This window comes from Somniosus microcephalus, chromosome 2 (assembly GCF_052327205.1).
Source record: "Somniosus microcephalus isolate GS21.2 chromosome 2, FLI_Smic_1.0, whole genome shotgun sequence".
Taxonomy (NCBI): Eukaryota; Metazoa; Chordata; class Chondrichthyes; order Squaliformes; family Somniosidae; genus Somniosus; species Somniosus microcephalus.
Genome location: NC_140988.1, coordinates 249,388,110 through 249,396,703, shown reverse-complemented (window position 1 = coordinate 249,396,703; position 8,594 = coordinate 249,388,110).

The following is an 8,594-nucleotide window of genomic DNA, read 5'->3' as shown; positions in this document are numbered from 1 at the left end:
GCTCAAGAGAGAGATCATCATCGGAGACTCGAAGGAAGAAAGAAGAAACAGAGATCGCAGCAACCAAAGGCCTACAGAAACCAACAACCGCCAATATTACCACCAACCAGGTAATATTGGGCCACCGCGACCAACAAGGAACCAACCGCCGAAAAACTCACGAACCAAAGACTTGTTTCCACTCTACAGGCTAGTCTGACTTACCCCTGGGTAAGATTTGGACACAAAAGACTCTAAAGCTAGCCCTAACCAAAGAAAATTGGGTACTTACCCGATAGATCTAACAGCGCGACTAACCGCATCAGCGGACCAAGCCCAACTGAAGACCCAACGCAGGTGCAGTCTTCTACCACGTCCGAGGTATGGCAGGCCCCAACCACCACGACTAAAGAGAACCCCGAAATTGCGAACCTCTACAACTGTCAAGAAAGTAGTTTTGGTGAGCATTTCCTGGTCCTCTGGATTCCAGCCTAGCTAGTGTAGTGGGGTTGGGAGGGTAAGGGTTTTTATGTATTGTAATTCTCCCTCGCTTATTTCCGAGTGTTCCCCACCCTTTTAGAGTATAAGTTTTATTGTACTGTATATTTTCCTGTCTCAAAATAAAGATCTGAATTCTTTTGACTAACCCAGGTGTTTGTTGCAAGTTTATTACAACCCCCAAATAAGTCCAAAGTCTAGAACAAAAGGGACTGGGAGCAATTCGAACCGCTCAAAGGAGTCAGAGGTAAAGCTGACAAACAACACCCACACCGCCACCCCTTACAACCCCAAAGTGGGCAGTGCACGGAGGGACATGGAGGTCTGGCCTGTATAATTGCTGGGCCTAATTTCCATAAACTTTTTCGCTGACCTGCTCAAACCCAGCCAAATCCACTGTCTGGCCGGCGGGCGGGAGCAAGAATTCAACAGCAGGCAGCTGCAGCTAGGGACCTGTGGGAACGGTCCCAGCCGGCGGGTAAGTGGTGAGCGGGGCTCTGGAAGCGATCGGGGGATGGGGGGAGCAAAGGAGACCCAAGGATTCCTTGTGAGGCCTGGAGGAGCACTCCTGCTCCTCCTGGGCCACAAGGAAACCTAAAATAAAATGTTAAAACTTACCTACCTGAGTCTCTTCTAGCCCACTAAGATGGGAGGGAAAGTAGTGAGTGAGGAGGACATAAAAAACCTGCAAGGGGACATAGACAGGCTAAGTAAGTGGGCAGAGATTTGGCAGATGGAATACAATACTGGAAAGTGTGAGGTTATGCACTTTGGCAGGAAAAATCGTAGAGCAAGTTATTATCTTAATGGCAAGAAACTGGAAAGTACTGAAGTACAAAGGGATCTGGGGGTCCTAGTGCACGAAACTCAAAGGGTTAGTATGCAGGTGCAGCAAGTGATTAAGAAGGCCAATGGAATGTTGGCTTTCATTGCTAGGGGGATAGAATATAAAAATAGGGAGGTATTGCTTCAGTTGTACAAGGTATTGGTGAGACCACACCTGGAATACTGCATACAGTTTTGGTGTCCATACTTAAGAAAAGACATACTTGCTCTCGAGTCAGTACAAAGAAGGTTCACTCGGTTAATCCCGGGGATGAGGGGATGGACATATGAGGAGAGGTTGAGTAGATTGGGACTCTACTCATTGGAGTTCAGAAGAATGAGAGGCGATCTTATTGAAACATATAAGATTGTGAAGGGGTTGGATCGGGTGGATGCGGGGAGGATGTTCCCGATGATGGGTGAAACTAGAACTAGGGGGCATAGTCTTAGAATAAGGGGCTGCTCTTTCAAAACTGAGATGAGGAGGAACTACTTCACTCAGAGGGTGGTAGGTCCATGGAATATGCTGCCCCAAAAAGCTGTAGAAGCTACATCATTACATAAATTTAAAACAGAAATAGACAGTTTCCTAGAAGTAAAGGGAATTAAGGGTTACGGGGAGCGGGCAGGAATTTGGACATGAGTCTAGGTTCGGATCGGACATGGCCCTGTGGGTAGCGGAGCGGGCCCAGGGGCCGTGTAGCCTGATCCTGCTCCTATTTCGTGTGTCTAATTCTGTTAGATTCAGGAGATGGTTCTGTGATAGTAGATTGGCGGTTAGGATCAGATCAGCCATGATCTTATTAAATGGCAGACCAGGCTCGAGGGGCCGATTGGCCTACTCCTGCTCCTATTTCTTATGTTCTTATGTTCTAAATGCAACACAAGTGCAATATGCCAGCATTGGAATATGGTATGCTTTCACACTTAACTATCTGTTATGCCAGCAATATTAAGTTTAGTTACCCTAACCTAAGTCTCCATCACTGTCCCACACAGGAGCCACTTCCCTTAAGCAGCTATTTACTGCAGTAGCATGCGAGAAACGGGGGAAGTGAGTGCAACATGGCATTTCAGAACCTACTGCTCAGTAACCACCTAATAGCGCAGGCATTAAAGGTAACACTGACATTCATTTGCATGGCCAAAAGTTTTAACAACAAATAAAAAGTGAAAAAGGTAGATGTTTTTCTAAAGATTGTGCAAAAGCTCACTGAAGAGGTTTTTTGTCAAATCAAATGTTACTGCTGCCCTCCCCAGGTCAATGTGGGAATGAACAGTTGATTCACGACGGCCAAAGCAGCTGCTAATATTTACAGACCCCAGCTTCGCTTTCCTTCTGCTCACTAGTTAATGGAACATGGTAGACAATTTGACTGGTTAGCATGTGCTTACAAATAGCATTGTTTGGGTAATATTTTGAAGAGCAGCCTTCACGTAATTCAGTGAAAGGTCACTTTTTAGGGAAACGTCAGTAGTTTTCTTATTTTATATTGGTTTCAAATGTTTGCCCCTCTCCCAAAAGTGCTAACTCATGTCAGTGTACAGTTCCACAGGTACCTCGCCACATTCCAGTGTCTTGCCCAAGTGGCCATTCTTCAATCGTGAGTCTACACAGTGGCCCAGAAATTGGGTTACTTACCGCCATGAGTTAACACCGCAATCCTGATGAAAAATGGCGGCTACCACTCTAACGCCCTTCTCTGGCGCGGGACTCATCGACCGCCATTTTGGTGAGGGCCTTAGCACTGCCAATAGCAGCACTGGCCCTGGAGGTGCAAGAGTTTAGCGCTGGGTCCTAAGCTCACTCTGAAAAGCGAATGTGCAGCAGACTGAGAGAGACACTGGGCTCGATTTTGCCAGTGTGGGCGGGCTGGGGCGTGTCAGGTGGTTTTCCTGTCAGGACCCCGACTCCGATGTGAAGTCGGAAAAAAGTGCGATTTTCCCCTAATTGGGCACTTGATTTCCAGCGTGTGGGAACCCCTGGCCCAATTAGTCTTTCCATCCAGAAAGTCACCTCCGATGGCGTCATCAGTGGTGCTGGATTTAAGGCCTGCAAGCAGCCTTGCTTCTTCTGGAGACTGGAAACGCTTTGGACATTGTATGAAGGACTTCATTTACTGACCATGTCCACCAGCAAGCAAAAGTGTGCACCTCGCTTTGATGAGCCCTCCCTCCAAGCTCTGGTGCAGGGAGCAAAATCTAATAAGGAGGTGCTCTTACATAGAAACATAGAAACATAGAAGATAGGAGCAGGAGTAGGCCATTCGGCCCCTCGAGCCTGCTCCGCCATTCAATGCGATTATGGCTGATCATCCAAATTCAGTACCCAGTCCCTGCTTTCACCCCATACCCCTTGATCCCTTTAGCCTTAAGAAATATATCCAACTCCTTCTTGAATATACTAAATGAACTGGCTTCCACCGCCTTCTGTGGTAGAGAGTTCCACAGGTTCACCACTCTCTGGGTGAAGAAATTCCTCCTCATTTCTGTCCTAAATGGCCTACCCTTTATCCTTAGACTGTACCCTGGTTCTGGACTCCCCGACCATCGGGAACATCCTTCCTGCATCTAGTCTGTCCAGTCCTGTCAGAATTTTATAAGTTTCAATGAGATCCCCTCTCATTCTTCTAAACTCCAGCGAGTACAAGCCCAATCGACCCAATCTCTCCTCATACGTCATTCCTGCCATCCCAGGTATCAGCCTGGTGAATCTTCGCTGAACTCCTTCCATGGCAAGAACATCCCTCCTCAGGTAAGGTGACCAAAACTGCACACAATACTCAAGATGTGGTCTCACCAAGGCCCTGTACAACTGCAGCAAGACATCCTTGTTTCTGTACTCAAACCCACTCGCTACGAAGGCCAACATACCATTTGCCTTCTTAACCGTCTGCTGCACCTGCATGTTTACCTTCAGAGACTGGTGCACAAGGACACCCAGGTCTCGTTGCACTTCCCCTTCTCCTAATCTATTGCCATTTAAATAATAATCTGCCTTCCTGTTTTTGCCACCAAAGTGGACAACCTCACATTTATCCATGTTATATTGCATCTGCCATGTTTCTGCCTAATCACCCAACATGTCCAAATCATCCTGGAGTTTCTCGACATCCTCCTCACAGCACACACGCCCACCCAGCTTTGTGTCGTCTGCAAATTTGGAGATATTACATCTAGTTCCCTTGTCTAGATCATTCCCTTCATCAGGGAGAAAAGCTGTGTGGCTGCAAGTGGCCCAGGAGGTCAACTCCATATCAATGAGCCACAGAACCTGGCTGCATTGCAGGAAGAGGTTTCATGACCTTCTCTGCACTGGAAAAGTGAGTATGACTTTCCCATCACCCTCAATCTGATCCCCATCGCCTCTCCTCACCAGTACTCTGTTTTGCCAACCTCTTCCTCCACATCCCACTTGACACTTACATCCCTGCACCCTTACCCATTCCCTCTCTATGGTCACATTCACTTAACTATTCGACCATGCAGCCCTCACACTCTCTATCACTGTGATGCAATGACAACTTACAACACACAGGGAGGGCCCTGTGTCTCCTTCCAAGCATCTATGCTATGGATTATCTACACTCACTCCTTCATTCTCACTCAAACTCCACTTTTGTCCCTCATTGCAGGAAAAGAGAGCCCACAATAAGAGGGAAAAAGTGAGGACAGGAGGAGGGCTACCCTCAGTAGCCCAGCTCACCACCTCGGAGGAGGCAGCCCTGGAAATTGCCGGGATCGAGGAGGATTCCCAAGTGGGGGACAGACAGACGGGCGCATCACAGCAAGCTGGTGACGGAATAGTTTGACATCTCTCTCATTGACATTGCATGAGTCACTGATAATGAATCTGATGCTCTAACAGATTGACTTATGAACATCTGCACTATTCAGTGTGCTTGTAACCTTGACCTCACATCTCTAACTCTTTCCTTTACTCCCCCACAGGACCATCGAGAGCCCCCATCCCCACTGTCCAGGAGGAACAGCCTGAGCTTCCAGACTCCTCAGAGGAAGCTGCAACCTCTGAGGGCGCTGCATCAGCAGAATTAAGTGCACGCTGCACCAGCGCAGACACTCACACCTCGGTGGGACCTTCGCGAGATAGAGTAGTGTTGTCACCTGGTGTACCACAGCTCACAAGTGAGCATCAGCAGATGGTGGAGACAGGGACAGCAGTGGAGTGTCCTCATCGGAGGGCGCAGGCGCTCCCAGCTCGGCTCAGCTGCATGTCGACCCTGTGCCTCCGGGTCCATCCAGAAGGAGAGTGGTGCTGGAACTCCAGGAACAGGTGCAGGAGTCCCTGGCAGGTTTTGTCTCTAGGGTCGCTGCGAGTGTGGAGCGAATGGGGGAGTCCATCGCTAACATGAGCAGAGCCTTTGTGGAGGCGTTGGCGCATGAACGCATCACCACGGAAAGGATGGCAACCTCCGTGGAAAGGATGGCTATCTCCATGGTAAGGCTGGCTACCGTAGAGGAGAGGAAGGCTAAGGTAGAGGAGAGGATGGCTACGTCCATGGAGGAGCTTAGTCACCACGGTAATGAAAACATGGTAATTGTTCAGAATAGAATGACATCTCTTGAGGAGTGATGGTCAGCTATTGAGCAAACAAACCAGACCTTCATGCAAGTCCTCTGGAGCAGGACTTCCAGTGCAGAAACGGGTCCTTATGGCCCCCCTACAGTGCAGCAAGGTGCTGTCCAGCCATTGCTAGCTCTGAAGTGGGGCTGACCCCTGAGAGGGATGTTCATGGCATACAACAAGGAAGTGGGGGCTCCTCTCCAAGCACTCAAACGACCATGCCACTGCAGAGCCCTCGGTCAGAGCCACACCAGAGTCCTGACCCAACCGAGATCGGCGTCTCAACCCCTGCACAGCCGCAGGAGCAGCAGACTGTTGCCGAGCCCTCACAGGCTCGGAACCCCAGAGGACGCCCACCAAAGGTGTCGAGACAGGAGCAGCACAAAAGTGAGCAAGGGGCCTCCTCATCTGCTGAAGCCACAGGGGAAGCACCACGTAGGAGCACACATAAGAGGAAGATAATGCACAAGTAGTCACAAGGGTAGTCACTTGGGTGTAATGCTGTGTTTATTTTTGAAATGCCATCAGTTGCTTGTTGTCATAAAAAATTCTGATGGCAAACTGTTGAAGTTGTGGCATGTGTCATTTCGCTAATGGGACTTCCACATTGAGGGCTTAGGGCAACTTGCAATTGTCAGTATGGTGGTCAGAGTGATAGGAATCCGCAGGTTCTTGGCCATTGTCGATGGTCTGATAAGAAGGTGCGAGGCAAAAGTGTTTGATTGTGCAGGCTAAGCAAATCTGGCCAACATGAGTGTGTCCCTTGCATCCCGGGCAGCAATGTGGTCGTACGCCTTCTGGCCTGTGCAGCTTCAGGTGGCTGAGCAGCAGCTTGGCATTCCTGTTGTTGCTGTTGCTGTTGCTGTTGGTGCTGCTGTTGTTCATGGTTCTGCTGCTGCCGCGGCTGGTCTTTGTCCGAATCTGATGTCCAGGAGTAAAGGAAATAAATGGTTCCCATGCTTCTGGTATATGCCTCAGTTGACGAAGCGCTCAGTCAAGGTGGGGAGAGGGGTTTCCCAGGAGGTCACACTGGAGATGGGTGTCAGGCTCCAAACTTCCACAACAATGGGTATGCCTGCTAAACGTTCCCCCAGACCTGAGACAACAAAGTTCTGCCACCTGCAAATGATGATTGCTGAAAACTCCTTTTTAATGGTGGAGCTGTTAGTAAGCAGTCCACTTGTGAGGCCGGCAGAATTCACTCGCGTGTTCTAGAGTAGACGTGCAGGACGTGGGAAAAGTGGTAAAATCAGAAAGGCCTCTCAAAATGGGATTATAGAGGCAATTAAGTGATTGTTAAGGGTCTTAAGGGCCTATCCCGCCTCTTGGAGGCGGGATAGAAACGGGGTCAGAAAACAAGCATGTGGGAAAATTGCTCGCAGGCGGGATGGAGGCAGGATCGGGCCCGCCCGCAATTTTTTGCGATTTTAACACCTCACACACCTCCAATCCTGCCTCCTCGGGCCTGGCAAAATCGAGCCCACTGTCTACACTTCTTAAAGGGACAAACACATCTTTCAGGTAAGTTTGTATTTAAGCGTTTGGACTTTTTAAAATATTTTATTGAAGTAGTGGCTTGGTACAATAGATATTAAAAGTTTTTTAAGTGTGCAGGGTATGCTGCTGGATGCTTGCAAGGTCTCGGATGGTAAAGGAAGGCCTCTGGGAAGACAGAAAATGCAGGAAATACTCAGCAGGTCAGGCAGCATCCGTGGAGAGAGAAACAGAGTTCACATCTTAGATTGAGATGCTGCCTGACCTGCTGAATATTTCCAGCATTTTATGCTTTTATTTCAGATTTACAGCATCCGCTCGCAGAGGGAAGAGGAAGACGCAGAAGAGGAAGACACAGAAGAGGAGGACACAGAAGAGGAAGATGCCGAAGAGGAGGAAGCAGAAGGAAGGATGCAACACAGACAGCCCCTTTCTGGTTGGGATATCCGGGATGGAATGATCCGCCTGCGGTACCAGTGACCACAACCCCAATTCCCCTTTCAACATTAGTCCCATACCTTACCTTCCCTCTCTTACTGACCATCACAGCGTCCTCTTGGCCACAATGCTGAAATAAAAGCCACCACAAAAGCAAACTTTCCAATCCAACTTTATACATCTATCCATCCAATATGACATCTAAAATCAACTCATCAACCTTGTGCATTCCCTTAGTGACAGTCATTTGTGTGCCTTTGCCTATCCTACTGATGTCATGCAGTGTTACAACAGTAGCAGCAGCATGGATGTGGAAGGCGGCTGACTTTCAATGGGGAACACTGCAAATGGTCTTGCTGGTCCACCTTGAGGAGTTGGTGGCTGGGAGTGTCAAATCGATGATGGTGTTTCTTCTTCTTCTTCTTCACTCTCCTCTCCCTCTTCTTGGTCAACCACTGACTGGGCAGGCTGGATTTCATGGGTGTGTGAAATGAGGAAGGCACAAGGGTGGAGTTGTGGTGAGGGGAGGGCGGGAAAGCAATAGGTGCATGCCAGAAGGAGGATAACGTGTGAGGATACCAGCATCTTGTATCCTTTCAGCCCTGCCGCTGGCCAAGGGCTCAGGTATGCCGCTGCCAAGAATGGCCTGCACCATCTACTCCAAGTGGGTGAGGTGAGGCTAGGAATGGGAGATGTGATTGGTACAGATTGTTGTTAGGTGAGTGATTGGGTGGGGCGGGGAGGGAGTCATGCATTGAGAAGTGTGTGAGGCTAG